Source organism: Leopardus geoffroyi, chromosome D3, assembly GCF_018350155.1.
Source record: "Leopardus geoffroyi isolate Oge1 chromosome D3, O.geoffroyi_Oge1_pat1.0, whole genome shotgun sequence".
NCBI classification, from domain to species: domain Eukaryota; kingdom Metazoa; phylum Chordata; class Mammalia; order Carnivora; family Felidae; genus Leopardus; species Leopardus geoffroyi.
In genome coordinates, this window is record NC_059339.1 from 24,672,431 (window position 1) to 24,689,057 (window position 16,627).

The 16,627-nt window shown below is 41.9% G+C and overlaps 1 protein-coding gene across 5 annotated transcripts in view; it reads left to right on the forward strand.

The window, feature by feature from the left end:
* TTC28 (tetratricopeptide repeat domain 28) overlaps positions 1 to 16,627 on the forward strand; it is a 638,834-nt gene that overhangs the window by 468,058 nt on the left and 154,149 nt on the right. The window lies entirely within an intron of this gene.

Genomic DNA, 16,627 nt, shown 5'->3' on the forward strand with positions numbered 1-16,627 from the left:
TATGATAAATTTACTTTGTATATGAAAAAATATTCTATAACCTGGCACTCACTCTATTTCATCTGTTTTTCACATTTCAATTTTTATGTGTTGGAGAGAGGGAGAGAGACCTGGCTTTATAAGTAAAATGTTTATAATAATTGTGGGTAGTAATTAATTTACACCAATTGAGTGTTTTCTTTGGAAATCCACAGTGTGATTTATGGGGCCATCTTCATTTTTTTTAACTTCTTTTTAATGTTTATTTATTTTTTGAGACAGAGAAAGAGAGAGAGAGAGCATGAGCAGAGAAGGTGCAGAGAGAGAGGGAGACACAGAACCCGAAGCAGGCTCCAGGCTCTGAGCTGTCAGCACAGAGCCTGATGCGGGTCTCGAACCCACAAACCCATGAGATCATGATCTAGCCAAAGTTGGACACTTAACTGACTGAGCCACCCCGGTGCCCCATATAGGGCCATTTTCAAAATAACTGCTCAAGATGCCAGAGGGTCTTTGAGACATCCCTTAGAAGTTCTTGGCATGGCAATGTGATTTCACCATATTTGTGTTTTACAGCACTTGTTGGTCTTTCTAATAGCCCTGTGAAGTAAACTATTGTTATTCAGAGATTACCGAATGTTTGTGCCTCACCCAAGATTATAGAGTAAGAGGCAGACTTGAGGCTGGACTTCAGGTCTCTGATTTCCATGTCCACAGACCCTTCTGTGAGGGAACATACCCACTAGAAGGGTGGACTCCAGTAAGGAGCTATGCTAGGATTACCCCGCCTAGGGCTCAAAGCCAATGATGCTTCCTCTTTTGCACACCGTCCCCCCCACCCAACCCTTCATAGTAGAAGATGGAAAAGAAGAAGCACCACTAGAAGGGTTATAGGTCACCTTGAAGCAGTGGTCCCTGCTTGTGCCCAGGGACAAAACAGCAAGTGCTCCTGGAGAAGTATAGGCACCATCAGAACGGAAGAGCCCTTTCTTCTCTTTTCCCAGAGAAGCTGTTGTCTATTGAGTACTTGCACTGAGATAGACACTTTGCGTACATTATTTCATTCTCACTACAAAGCTGTGTGGTAGGCATAGAAGGAAAGATGCTGGCTCAAATTCAGTGGCAAGATCCAAACTCAGGTCCATATGCTGTCCTTTAATACAGCTCACAGGCCCCCTCTGGGACCCACACATTCACTGAGCAGTTAGTTCTGCTTGAGAAGTGTAGGTGAGACTACACAGATCGTCAGAATCTAATAATGTCCATGATATAGGAAGCCAAAGCATGCACCTCTGCTTTCCATTCAAAGCAGTTCCTGTTAAGTGTCATGAAAAGGGGAAATGTAAATAGCAAAAAAAAAAAAAAAAAAAAAAAAAAAAAAAGTGACCCAGAGATGGAAAAAGATATTTCTAGACATCTAAAAGAAAGTAACAGGAATGTGCTTTCCCTGCCTGAAAGGAAAAATGAGAAATGGGGAGCATCAACCAAGACAGGAGTTTTTCTGATCAAGCACCAGAGGATTCACAGAAGATGATTCAGACCCTCATTAAGGTTGTGACATGCACATCCCGTGCTGTGCCCCACACCTATCAGTGCCTAATAAATATTAATAATATTTACTCTCTACTTTAGGTCAAGATTTGTCACCCTGCTTGTCTAGACATTGCTATTTAAAAGGAGCTGTGATTTGCTTTCAGATACAGTGCATCTGTAAACATGTGAGCAGAGGCAGACGGGGCGGTAAATCTTGGTCAGAGCCGCACTTTGGACCGTTGCAGGAGAGGCTGCAAAACTGTTGTTGGAATAATGAAGTGGATGCTTGCTGCCAGATCCCAGAGTTCTGTCTCCAGCAGGCAGAGTCTCGCAGTAAATTAGCTTATGTTTCAGTTTGGCAGTTGGCACTTGGTTCATTTGTAGATGCTAATTGTAATCTGATGTTATCAGCAGCAGGTAATTGAAATGGGCTTGATGAATTACTTAATTTCTATTAATAGCTGAGTCTTCAAGAACTGAATAAAGAAGATAAGGTGATCCGGAGGAAAATACAACAGCTCTATCTTTCTAATTAGTGCTTGGAGCTTTTTTCTTCTTTACACAAATGATTATGAACATGTGAGGCTGAATAGGTTTATGAGTCAAAAGCCCCCATGGGGGCATTTCCCATTAGGCAGCCCAGTCCTGAGCATTGATAACACTTCTGTTAGGACTTCAGAGAAGAACCCTTGAGTGATCACTTTGAAGAACATTGATTTCTGAACACAGTTGTGTTTTCGCAGACTTAGGTAGGCACTGCCTGCCAGGAGCACTGCCACTTTGGCACACGTCCTACTTTCGGTTCCTCTTCTGTGGCTGTTTCCTGCGAACGGTGCTGCCTGGCACCACGCGGTGAGCAGGGAAGCCTCACAATGATGTTAGTCATGGGCTCCTGCCACCCACACCTGGCACTGGCACCTCCCACACCTGCCTGTCCCTAAGTCTTCCCATCTGTAGCCGTTCCTTTGTTACCCCTTGCTTTGCCAGCAGCGATGGGTGCAGATGTGACCCTGGGTCCTGCCATCTGTGCCGGGCGCTGCACGCTGGACCCTGTTACGTGACGGCGATGAGCTTTGGGGTGTTTCTTCCAGAATCACTTGGCTCTGCTCTTAGTTTCATGTTGGTTCCTTAAGGAAGCCATCTGTTTGGGGTGACTTTGGAGGAATTTACGTTTGACCAATTTTTTCTGCAGAAAATTGAAGTAACAGCAGAAAAGGTAGAGTGTTAGAATCGGGCCTCTTAGACATAAGATGGCATGGCATGTGATTGTTCAGACCGTCTCTGTGGTTCTCCGGCCTGGTGGGTTCTGTTTACAGACATCTTTGCATTTGAGGTGCAGACTCCAGGTCTCTAAGCCTCTGCCACGATTGTGGCCGTGAGTGCCTTTGCTGGGAAGTGCGTTGCAGGGATCCTGGTAGTGTGCTGCTTCCTGATCTGAATGGTAGTTATGTGGCTCTGCTCACCTTGGGAAAATGTGCTGAATTGTATGCCTGCAATCTCATACCTTTCTGACAAAATGTTATACTTTAAAGGTTTACTTTTAAAAACACATTGCATTCAGGGGTAGAGTGCACCTGGAAATGCACGTTTTTCTTGATTCCACCCAGGCCCGTGGCTTTCACTACCATGCACCGCCTTCCCAAACCCAGACCTCACTGCTTTTTTTTTTTTTAATGTTTATTTATTTATTTTGAGAGAGAGAGAGAGAGAATGAGAATGAGTGGGGGAGGGGCAGAGAGCGATCAGACTTCCTTCTGAGATACCCGTCTATTCCTGCTTCCCACACACCCTCATCCAGAGGCCCCAAAGAGGTCTCTCTGCAAGTCTGTGACCTCATGTTGTGTGTTCCCTTTTTCTGAACACGGCAATGCAATCTCAGTGCCCAACCCAGAAATCTCAGAGTTCTCCTGGGATCCCTGCCTCCTTCCCTCACAGCCCAGACCTGCTTGGTGAAAAGTCCTGAGAATTCTGTGTCCCCATACAACTTGCATCTGCAAGACTGTGTTTTCAGACTCTTGTCATCTCTTGCCTGGGTCATTACAGCATTTTCCTCCATGTTGGTCTCCTAGTTCCTCCAGATTATTTTCCACATTTCTTCCACGGTAACCCTCTCAAAACCCCAACTGCTCAAGGCTCAATCTTATCAAATCATTTCTCTACTTACAACCCTGCAGTGGATCCCCATTAACTTCAGGATGAAGTCCAAAATCCTAGGCCTGGTGTGAGATTTTATATACATATATACTATATGTATTACATATATACACATATTGTGTATATGATATACATATCTGCCCCCAGTTCCTGGCACAGAGCACCTAAAACTCATTTAATTCCATACATGATAAGAACACTAGGAGCACCTTTGTTCTAATGAGGTGACTGAGTGAACTGGACGGCTCCTGGATGGGAGCCTCATGACCAGAAAGACCAGGCCAAGAAGAGAAGGTTGTAGTTTTCAGCGCCACCTAGAGAGTAGGGAGGGGCTGGAAATGAGGTTAATAATTGATCATGCTGACCAGAGGGAGCCTCCATAAAACCCCCGTGGTAGGGGGTTTCGGAGAGCTTCTGGGTCAGTGAACACGTCCATACCAGGCGAGTGATGCACCCCAACTCCAGGGGGACAGAAGCTCCTGGGCTTGGGACCCTCCCAGACCTGCCCTGTGTATCCCTTCATCTGATTGTTCATCTGTGTTCTTTATTGTATCTTTCAATACACTGGTAAATGTAAGTAAGCATTTCCCTGAGTTCTTGCTCTAGCAAGTTAATCAAACCTGAGGAGGAGCTCATGGGGAACCGCCAGCCCGTAACCGGCCAGTCAGCAGCACAGGTGGTAACCTGAGCTTGCAGCTGGTGTCTGATGTGGGCCTGGGGGGCAATCCTGTGAGACTGAGCCCTTCCTTACCTGTGAGGGCTGACGCTGTCTCTGGGTGGATCGTGTCAGAATGACATTGTAGGACATCCAGCCGGTGTCAACGACTTGCTTGTTGTTTTGGGGAAAACCCCCTACACGTTTGGTGACCAGAAGTGTCTGAAGTCCGTTCTGTGTGAGTGGTAAAGGAGGCTCCGAGGAAAGAAACACAAAAATGAACAACTGGATTTTCCCTTGTGTAGGAAGGATAAAACCGAGTTTCTCTGTTTATACCTGGCATGTGTATTTTTCGACAGCCCTCAGCATTCAAAGGAATGGTATTGAGTACCTACTGTGTACCAGAACCGGCCAGTGGCTGTTTGGTAGACAAACCAGGCAATTCAAGTGCTCACAGGGAAAGTACTTTGTGATTTCAGAAAGGATTACGGGGGTGTAAACTTAATAGGGAGGCGGGTTGTCAGAATACTCTTCTGTGAGGAAGTGGCCCCCGTTCATCTCACTGATGCCATTTTCTGCCATTATCACCCCTCACACTCATTGCTTTCCAAACCTCTGAGCACTTTTATACCTCCATGGCTTTTCTCATGTCATTTCTTCCACCCTGAATATCTTTCTCTTTCTCTCAAGCCTTTGAAGTCTTATTTATTTGTTCATACTTCAGACAGATGTCCTATACTCTTAATCAAGCCCCCCAGGCTCTTCTAGGAAATTTGGTGTTCCCCTTATGTTTTGTGCTTGGCACTTATTAAGTATTATCATTATTTACCAACTAGATCATAAATGCCAAGAATAGGTAAGGTATGTATCTTAAATTTTTTGTGTCCTTATTACCTAGTGTCCAATGTTTGGTCCACAGTAGGCACAGCACATGTTGTAATTTGGATGGATGAAGGATGGTGAGAGCCAAGCACTATGGAAAATGCCTGGAATTACTAACTGGAGTCTGAAGTCCAAATAATTTCTCACCTCTTTCATATTTACTGTGTTCATCCATTTGTCCTTACTGCTCCCTTTAAGTTTAGATATCGTTCCGGCTGCCTCTGATCCCATTGCCAGGAAGGCTAATTCTGGGAAACAATGGCAGTTTCTGTATATTTTATATTGGACCTTCACATTCTCATCGGTGTAAATGATCGCTAAAACTCTTTATTGCTCTAAAAAGTTGAAACTCTACGATCTTTTCATAGAAAGACAATGTATATGGAAGCTAGAACTTGATTCCTAAAGCCTTTTAAATGAACCAAAAATATAATCAGCTTGAGAAATAGTGAAACAGCAGGCAGTGATTAGGTTTTATGATGCCATTTTAATTTTACTCCCTGCAGTTAGGAATACTGAATCGAGCAGATTTTTCTCTTTCTTTTACACAGTCCTTCTCCCATAGCTAAATGAGACAGTCTGATTAGCCGGCTAACTAAATAATATATTAACCATTTTGGATCTTCAGCCAAGAAGTTTACAAAACAAGGCCCTTTGTGCAGGTTTGAAGAACCCTAATATTTGTTACTTTTGGACAAGAAGATCACTAGAGTATCACACTGTTTCTTCTTTTAAGTACATGAACTTAATGGTCTATTCTCTGCATTTAACACTTAGCCTTAGGGAACTGATACTAGCTGTACTTTTTAGGTATTCAAATAACAGGTTTCATAGAGAATATATGAAAAGGCCTTTGTGATCTCTCCAACACACCCTTGAAGTAGCACGGAAGTCATGATAATGATGAAAGCAGTGACACTCCTGGACCTCCTCCAGTGTGCTAGCGCTATACTTGATGTAGCTTCTTCGGCAGTGTTTTATTAGCTCACTTAAAAATTCACAAAGGTATGGCTTCTTATTCCCATTCCGAAATGAAAAGCCTAAAGAACAGAGAGGTTAGTTGTCAAAGGTCCCCCGGAAAGTGTGTGGCAGAGCTGGGCTTTGAGCCCAGAGCCGTCTGAACCTAAAGTCCGCGCTCTTTACATCAGGCCCCACTGCCTCTCTAAAGCGAATGCCGAAAATTATTTAGGAAAGAGCTAAAGCTCTAGCACTTTTGAGTGACTAGGACCATTTGACATTGTAACTGGAAAAAATGGAAACTGAGCATTTCCCTTCATCCACGGCTTCTTTTCAGTCTCACTCATCCCGCTTTCTACGGGACACGCATACCATACCTACAGACTGAACGCAGGGCAGAAGTGTGGCTGCTCACATACCTCAACCTGAACTCTCCTCTCTTTTCCAGCATGAAATCCACAAGAGGCTCAAGTGTTTAAGACTCTCTTCAGCATAATTAGTAATTTCTTGGTGCCGTCAAAACGTAGCTTTCACCAAGAGCCATTTTCAGCATGTTGTTCCACAAATTCTTCTTAAGGCTGTCTCTGACACAGCAGAAATTGCATTTGTTGAATTGGATTAAAGCTGGAATGCAACTTCTAGTGGGTATTGCTGACTCAGCGTGTCCCCACTTGACTCTGAAACAGCTTTGTTAGCTCCTGAATACAGGCACTCAGTTTTCAATGAATTTTATAAAGTGGTCCTTTCTGCCCTCCTTTGAAGAGTTAAGTTACTTGGGGAAGTGAACGCTTTCATTTTCTAGTAAAGATTACATCGGTGCCATTTAAAATGTTTCCAAGAGCAATTAAAAAGTGAAGTAAATGCTTTGTTGTTATGTGTCCAATGTGCTTGTAAAGCAAGCCCTCATCAGAACAACCCCACTGGCAAAAAAGTAACGGATTTGCATTCTTGAGCCAGAATGTCAGAGTTGGCCACTTATTGGAAACAACAGCAATTCTGTAATTGCATTTCCTTGATTCAGATGGAAGGTCCCATCAAATCCATTATCTAATGCCGAATAAGACAAAGACAGCTTATAACATGGCCCAGCTGTTGGAGTGCTCTGGAGGGAGATATAATATGCTCTGTGACTCAGTAAGCAGAAGGTAATGGACTAAAAGTTATCAAGCCCTTCACAACAAGGAGATCTGGAGTTTAACCAGAAATTTCAGACTGTCAACCTTAACAAAACAGATGGTGTTCTCCAGTTCACAGCACCATCCGGCGAGCTGGCATGTCTGCCTTGACAACTCCTGGTGCTTCTTAAATGCCTGGTGGAGAAAGACATCCTCTTTGTCATCAGTGAAGAACCTGCCCTACTTTGTGTGTGACAAAAGGAGTCGGAAGTACCTATGTGCTAAATCCTTTGGTGAATATGCCTTTATGACCTTTCTCCCCTACTCCCTTTCTGCCCTCTGATGCGGTGACGTTCTGCGTAAGAATCCTGTCGGACTGTTTTTTTTCCTTCCTGGTACCATAGAAACTACTGAGGTTGTATGCTGGTTTCTCCATTTTGATCACTGAGATGTGCCATTCACAGGTGGCTCGTCTTCACTGCTAACACTATAGGCTTTTACAGTATTGTACAGCAAGGATGACTGTGTAATTTATCACCGGGACAGTCCCAGGCACCCCCGGGATACAGGATATAGAGTTGCCCTGCATCTAGCATGCCTATGAAACACCTGACTGCTGGAGTCAGATGGCCTGACTTTGGATCCCAACTATGCCACTTACGGGCTTTGTGATATTGGACAAGGTGCTCAGTTGTTCTCTGCCTTGGTTTCTTCATCTGTGAAATCAGCATAATTATAGCACCATGAGTTAATATGTATAAAGCCCTTAGAACAATGCCTGGCACATAGTAAATGCTCAAAAATATTATAATCACTATCATCATCATAGTTTTCTATTATGTGTGGGAGGAGTACACCATTTGTTAATCCAAAACTAAGATGCTAAGAGAAAGGTGAAAATACTACTGAAATCCGTAGCATTTCTTACCCTTCAGACAATTCTGATCCATTGAAAGTTGAAGGTGGTTATCAAGGACCAGCAGTACATTTTATTTCTTCATCTCTTTTTTTCCCCCCTCCAGCTTTCTTGACACAGAATCGTCGACACGTCAACTGTTGTATAGGCTTAAGGTGTACAGTGTGATTATTTGATACGTGTACATATTGTGAAATGTTTTACCACGATGAGGTTAGTAAACACACCCTTCACCCCACACAGCCACCGTTTTGTTGTTACGCTGAGCTCATTAAAGCCCTACACTCACCGCAGGTTTCAAGTGTACAGGATAGTGTGGATGACAAGAGTCATTGTGCTGTACATTAGATACTCAAACTTATTCTTATAACTGACCAAAGTCTCTCCACTTCCCCCACCCCTCAGCCCCTGACAACCACTATTATCCTCTGTTTCTGTGAGTCTGATATTTCTAGACTCCACATATAAGTGAGATTATACAGTATTTGTCTTGCTCTGTCATTTCACTTAACATAATGTTCTCAAGGTCCATTATGTTGTTGCAAGTGGCAGGATTTCCTTCTTTTTTATGATTAACATTCCATTACGTATGTATATATAATATATATAAATACAAAATTAATAATATTTTATTGTATATAATTCATATGTCAATGTAAAACATATTTTTAAATATATATTTTGTATATATTTATATATATTACATGTATTATGCATTTATTATATATTTTACATATATAATACATTTTCTTTATCCATTCACCCATCAGTGGATGCTGAACTATTTTCTTTGTCTTGACTATTAAGAATAATGCTGTAATGAACCTGGGAATGCAGATTACCTTTTTGAGATAGTGTTTTCATCCTCAGATATGTACCCAGAAGTGGGATTGCTGGATCATAAGGTAGTTCTATTTTTAATTTTTTGAGAAACCTCCATACTGTTTTCCATAGTGGCTGCACCAGTTTACATAACCAACAGTGTGCCAGGGTTCCCCTTTCCTCTGCATCTTTCAGCATTTATCTCTCTCTCTTTTTTAAAAAAAAATTTTTTAATGTTTATTTATTTTTGAGACAGAGAGAGACAAAGCATGAACGGAGGAGGGTCAGAGAGAGGGAGACACAGAATCTGAAGCAGGCTCCAGACTCTGAGTCCCTGAGCTGTCAGCACAGAGCCCAACGCGGGTCTCGAACTCGCAAACCATGAGATCATGGCCTGAGCCGAAGTCGGACACTTAACCGACTGAGCCACCCAGGTGCCCCGGCATTAATCTCTTGTCTTTTTGATAACAGCCATTCTAACAGGTGTGAGATGATATCTCATTGTGGTTTTGATTTGCACTTCCCTGATGATTAGTGATATTAAGCACCTTTTCGTGTGCTTGTTAGCCATTTGTATGTCTTTGGAAAAACATGTATTCACATATTCTGCCCATTTTAAAATTAGATTGTTTCTCTGCTGTTGAGTTGTGTGAGTTCCTATGTACTTTGGATATTAACCTCTTATCAGATATGGTTTGCAAATATTTTCTCCCTTTCCATAGGCTGCCTTTTCATTTTGTTGATTGTTTCTTTTGCTGTATGGAAACTTACTAGGTTGATTTAGTACCACTTGTTGATTCTTCTGGTATCGTATCCAAAATTATCCTTGCTAAGACTGATGTCAAAGAGCTTTTCCCCTGTGTTTTCTTCTATGAGTTTTCTTCATGTTTTATATTTAAGTCCTTAATCTATTTTCACTTAATTTTTGTGAGTAGTGTAAGATAGGGGTCCAATTTCATTCTCTTGCATGTGGATCTTCGGTTTTCCCAGCACCATTTATTGAAGAAGCTATCCTTTCCCCACTGAGTATTCTTGGTTTCCTTGTCAAATATTAGTTGACCATGTATGCATGGGTTTATTTCTGGTCTCTCAATTATGTTCCATTGATCTGTGTGTCCATTTTTATGCCAAATACCATAGTGTTATGATTATTATAGTTTTGTAATATAGTTTGAAATCAGAAAGTGTGATACTTTTGGCTGTGTTCCTTCTGGAGATTGCTTTGGCTATTCAGGGGTTTGTTTTGTGGTTCCATATGAATTTTAGGGTCGCTTTTTATATTTCTGTGCAAAATGCCATTTGAATTTTGGTAGGGATTGCAGTGACTCTGTAGATGTCTTTGAGTAGTATGGATACTTTAAAAATATCAACTCTTCTAATCTATGAACACATGATACCTTTCCGTTTATTCGTGTCTTCAGTTTCTTTCACCGATGTCTTACAGCTTTCAGCATATAGATCTTTCATGCCCTTGGTTAAATTTATTCCTAAGTATTTTATTGTTTCTGATACTATTATAAGTGGGAGTGTTTTCTTTTCTTTTTTGATAGTTTATTGTTAGTATGTAGAAATGCAACTGATTTTTAAAAATTTTATTTATTTAAATTCGAGTTAGTTAACATAACAGTGTAGCACTGGTTTCAGGAATAGAACCCAGTGATTCATCACTTACATATAACACCCAGTGCTCATCCCAACAAGTGCCCTCCTTAATGCCCATTGCCCATTTGGCCTATCTCCCCACCCACTGCCCCTCCAGCAACCCTCAGTTTGTTCTCTGTATTTAAGAGTCTCTTATGGTTTGCCTCCCTCCCTGTTGTTATGTTATTTTTCCTTCCCTTCCCTGTGTTCATCTGTTTTGTTTCTTAAATTCCACATATGAGTGAAATCATACGATAGTTGTCTTTCTCTGACTGACTTATTTTGCTTAGCATAATACACTCTAGTTTCATCCACATTGTTGCAAATGGCAAGATTTCATTCTTTTTGATCACCAGGTAGTATTTCACTGTGTGTGTATGTATGTGTGTGTATAAATATCACATCTTCTTGATCCATTCACCAGTCAGTGGACATTTAGGCTCCTTCCGTAATTTGGCTATTGTTGACAGTGCTGCTATGAAGATCGGAGTGCATGTGCCCCTTTGAATCAGGAAACCAAATCAACATATAAAAATCAGTGCTGACCCTGCAGGTGCCAGCAAATGATTTTTTTTAATGTTTTTATTTTTGAGAGAGAGCGAGCATGTGCAGGGGAGGGGCAGAGAGAGAGGGAGACACAGAATCCAAAGCAGGCTCCAGGCTCTGAACTGTCAGCACAGAGCCTGAAGCGGGGTCGAACTCACGAGCTGTGAGATCATGACCTGAGCCAAAGTCGGATGCTTAACCGACTGAGCCACACAGGCATCCCCACTCAATATATAAATCAACATTTATATGTTGATTTTGTATCCTGAAATTTTACTGAATTAATTCATTAAGCCTAACAGTTTTGGGTAGAGTCTTTAGGGTTTTCCATATGTTGATCCTGTCATCAGCAAACAGAGGCAGTTTTACTTCTTCCTTTCTGATTTGGATGCCTTTTGTTTGTTTGTTTGCCTAACTGCTCTGGCTAGGATTTCCAGTACTGTGTTGAATAAGAGTAGTGAAAGTGAGCATTCTCATCTTGTTCCTGATCTCAGAGGGAAAGCTTTCAACCTTTCATCACTGACTATGGTGTTAGCTGTGGGCTTGTCATTTATGACCTTTATTATGCTGAAGTGCGTTCTTTCTATACCCAATTAGTTGGGAGGTTGAATGTTGAAGGATGTTGAATTTTGTCAAATGCTCTTTCTTCATCTACTGAGATGATCATATGATTTTTGTCTTTTCGTTCTGTTAATGGGATGTATTATATTTTTGATTTGCATATGTTAAATCATCTTTGAGATGATTCATCCCAGAAGTACATCCCACTTGATCATGGTGTATGATTCTTTTCATGTGCTGTTGGATTCAGTTTGCTAGTATTTCATTGAGAATTTTTGCTTGTGTGTTCCTCAGGGGTATTGGCCTATAGTTTTGTTTTCTTGTAATATCCTTATTCAGCTTTGGTATCAGGGTAATGCTGACTGTGTAAAATGAGTTCAGAAGTGTTCCCTCGTTTTTAATTTGTTGCAAGAGTTTAGGAAGAATTAGCATTAATTCTTCAAATGTTTGCTAGAATTTACCTGTGAAGCCACCTGGTCTTGGACTTTTCTTTATTCGGAGGTTTTTGATTACTGATACAATCTCTTGTTATTGTTCTGTTCAGATTTTGTATTACTTCATGATTCAGACTTGGTAGGTTATATGTTTCTAGGCATTTATCTGTTTCTTCCAGATTGTCAAATTTGTTGGCATCTAATTGTTCATGATAGCCTCTTTTGTATTTCTGTGATATCAGTTGTGATGTCTCCTTTGTATTTAAAGTTTTATTGATCTTGGGTCCTCTCCCCTTTTTTCTTGATAAGTCTAGCTAAAAATTTGTCAGTTTTCTTTACCTGAAAAGAAAACAAGCTCTTAGTTTTGCTGATCTTTTCTATGACTTTTCTATTACTGATTTCTCCTCGGGTCTTTATTATCCTCTTCCTTCTGCCAACTTTGGACTTAGTTTGTTCTTGTTTTCTAGTTTGTTGAGGTGTAAAGTTAGGTTATTTATTTGAGATCTTTCTTCTTTCTTATATAGGCACTTACCACCATCAACTTGCCTCTTAGTACTGCCCTTGCAAATTTCTGTAAGTTATAGCATGTCGTGTTCACATTTTCATTGTTTCAAGATATTTTTTAATGTCTTCTCTGACCAGTGGTTGTTTAGGGGTGTGTTAATTTTCACATATTTGTAAAATTTCCAGTTTCTGCCTGTGATTAATTTCTTAGTTTCATACCATTGTGGTCAGAAAAGATATTTGGCATAATTTCAATCTTAAAATTTGCTGAGACTTGTTTTCTGACCCAACATATGATCTGTCCTGGAGAATGTTCCGTGTGTGTGAGAAGAATATGTTATATTCTGCTGCTGTCGGATGGAATGTTCTGTAGATGTCTCTGAAGCCCATTTGGTCTGAAATGTTATGTAAATCCAGGATTCCCTTATTGATTTCTGGTCTGGATGATCTATCTATTGTTGAAAGTGAGGTATTGAAGTCCCTACTTTTATCTTATTGTTGTCTGTTACTCCCTTCAGATGTTAATGTTTGTTTGTTTAATATGTGTAGGTGCTCCTATGTTGGATACATATCTATGTACAATTGTTACATCCTTTTGACAGATAGACCTTTTTATCATTACATAATGAACCTCTTTATCTTTTATTACAGTTTTTTACTTAGAAGTCTATTTTGTGTGATATGAATGTACCTACCCCTTCTGTTTTGGTTTCCATCTGCTTGTAGTATCTCTTTCTATCCCTTCACTTGGAGCCTCTATGTGTCCTTGAGGCTGAAGTGAGTTTGTTATTGGCAGCATATAGTTGGGTCTTTTTTTTTTTTTTTTTTTCATCCATTCAACCAGTCTGTGCCTTTTGATTGGAGACTTTAATCCATTTACATTTCATTGTGTTCTCTCATGACTCACAGTCTTTCTCTGATTGTGTGCATGGCACTGGAGGCCAGTGATGGGAGTTCGGCCAGGGGCATGCAGGTGGACAGCTGGCGGGGCTAGCCCTGAGCATGCATATAGTGGTGGGGGTCAGTTGCAGGGGAGTAGGCTGGTGTTTTGCACTTGCACAGCAGCATGGGCCTAGGCTTCCTTCTTGTGCAGTTCCTGGGCTCCAGTGAGGGAAAAGAGAGGTGGGGAGGCACTCAGGTGGCTGGCATCGGCAAACTTGAATAGATACGGGTTGAAAACCGGTGAAATCTGTAGTAGATAGTTTGCAGCGGCTATGCTTGCTCTTGGTCTGTTCAGTGTTCATAAAAGCAATGCAGTCTTCTACAGAGCAATTCACTGTGAATCACAGACATTCCTACTGTGTGGCTGCTACTGGTAGGCCCTACTTTTCTTCCTTGTTCCTTCTCAGTATGTCTCCAGCTTTGCTGGCCTCTAGGTGGGGTTAAACTGAAGCAGGGACATCATGTGGTACACCAAAAGACTAGGAAGCTAGTTGTTTATCCTGCTATTTTTTTCTCAGTGAAGGGAGAAAGTTCCAGTGGGAAAGTTCCCTTCTGGCACTGAGCAGTGCTGGCTTGGGGGATGGGATGATGCAGGCAAATTGAAGCTGTTATTCCTTTCCTTTGTATGTGATTATTCTCAAGTTTTTTTGTCTCACTGTGTTGCTGAAGTTTTGTAAGTTGACTCCACAGCTCTCCCAGAGCTGTTTTGTTCACAGACAGCTGCCTAACTGTTGATCTTTGTTGGGGGACAGAGGCTGGAGTCTCCTACTCTGCCATCTTGGTGACATCACTCCTACTTCTGATCTCTTTATCTCTGACTGAAAAACTCTGTTGTCACTGGCTTGCATCCTTCTGACCAGAAACATTTCAAATGAAAGAGACCCATGGAAAAAAATGCAAATCAAAACATTGACTAAGAGAGAACATACCCCAGATTCTAACATGGCTGCCACCTTTCACTGATCTTTGGGGTAAGGCAGTCAGTTTTGGATACCAAGAAAGGAAAAAGTTAAGCAGGTGTGATAAGTTAATGTTCTGTGACTCAGAGGTGGCTGGACTGGGAGTTAGCCGTTCGAGGGCCCAAATCAGAGCTCTGAACCCTACCTTTCATGAATCACTTCTCCTTCTGGGCCTCAGTTTTCTGACCTAGAGAAGGCCATCTAATTTGTTCTTTTTAAGATGATGATTAAGCTCAAAATGAAAATGTGAACGTGACAGTGCTTTGATGACTGTTAGATACTAAACAAGTAAGAGTCACATTGATGTGACCCTACTGAGAACTTTGAAGTCGACGTGTTCTATTAGTTCAGCCTCTCCCTTGTAAGATAGAAAACCTGTGGGAGAAGCTTTAAGGGGGACGTTTCCCTGCGAAGCTGCAGCAAGTGATGGGCGGAGCGTGGTTTTGAAGTGAGGTAAACCTGGGTCAGCCCATTTCATAGCTATGCACCTTTCACATTACTTCATCTTTTTGGCTCTCAGGTTCCATCCTGCGGTGTTATGAAGCTTTCACAAACCCACACCGGCGCTCTTCTGCACCCTCGCAGTGCTCTGTGCCTGAGAGGCAGTGAGCATGCTCGCTGCCCTGCCTGCTCCGCCTCCTGGTCTGTCTCTCCCTTCAGGCTGCAGGCCCTTGGAGAAACTGCGGGCTCCCCATCTGATGCATTTGTATTCCCCGTGCTTAGCTCTCTGCTTGTTAATCTTTGATGCCTCATGAATTGATGAGTAGTGCTTAGCACATAGCAAGCACTCAGTAAGTGGTACTGCTGTTGTTATGCTACGAGAGATTTGTCTCTTTTAAAATAAGCTTACAGATGTCTCCACTCATCTCAATTAGCTGGATGTTAAAATGCAGACGTGGGTAAGGAATGACCATAGCACAGCAATTTTGGCTTCCCAGAAGGCTTTTACCAAAGAAAGACAAAAACTGCCAGTTGTTTCATAATGATGAACCCAGATTTTTAAAACTCTGACCAGTGATCTCAAATCATAGACTTGACAGAACTTGAAGGCATACCTGGTAGATTTCTAAACCATCTTCTACTATGAAGCCTGGTAAAGCCACAGCTTCCTGGGATTCCCAGAGGGCAGGGAGGCTGTGTCAGAGAGGACAGGCCTGGGTTTACATCCTAGCTCTGCCATTTAGGAACGTGTGGCCTTGGGAAAATTCTAGAAGCTCTTCATTTTTAAACCTTTGTTTAGTGTTTATTTATTTATTTTGAGAGACAGCAAGAGAGAGTGGGGGAAGGGAGAGAGAGAGGCAGAGAGAGAGAATTCCAAGCAGGCTTCGTGCTGTCGGTGCAAAGCCCAACGTGGGGCTTGAACTCTTGAACCGTGAGATCATGACCTGAGCTGAAATCAGGAGTCGGACGGTCAACTAAATGAGCCACCCACACCCCCCCTAGAAGCTCTTCAAACTTCAGTTGCCTCGTCTGTAAAATGAAGTTAAGAATAGAACGTCCTGGGTGAGGGTCCAGTCTGCAGCTCCTGCAAGGATTAAATGAGACAGCGTATGCCAAGTGCTTTGCCCGATGCCAGGCACACAGCACAGCCTCAGAAAATCATGGCTGGCCTCGCACTGAGACCTCCCTCTGTGCAACATCACTAGGACCTTTTCCTTCTTCTGCCCTCCCTTTCCCTCCTCCTGAGTGATGTCAAGGCTCTGGAGAAATTTAAAGTAGTACTTCTTTGTGGAAGATTTGAAGATTGCCGACCTAGACAGATGATTGGAGCTAGTTCCTTTTGAACTGTGGGATTTGCTAGAAGAAGAGCTTCCTCCCATGTTGGAGAAAAAAATAACTCTTCCCTTATATGGTTTTAACTTGTACTGGGCCCCCCTTTTTTCTGTTTTCACATTTCAGACCTCCTGTGTGATCTTGAAAAGCATTTTGTTTTGTTCTAAATATGATTGTAATAATTCCAGAAGCAGTAGTGTGCTTATAGAGTATGTGCCTGACCCTTAGTCTGTCTCTGTACTAGGGCCTTTGCC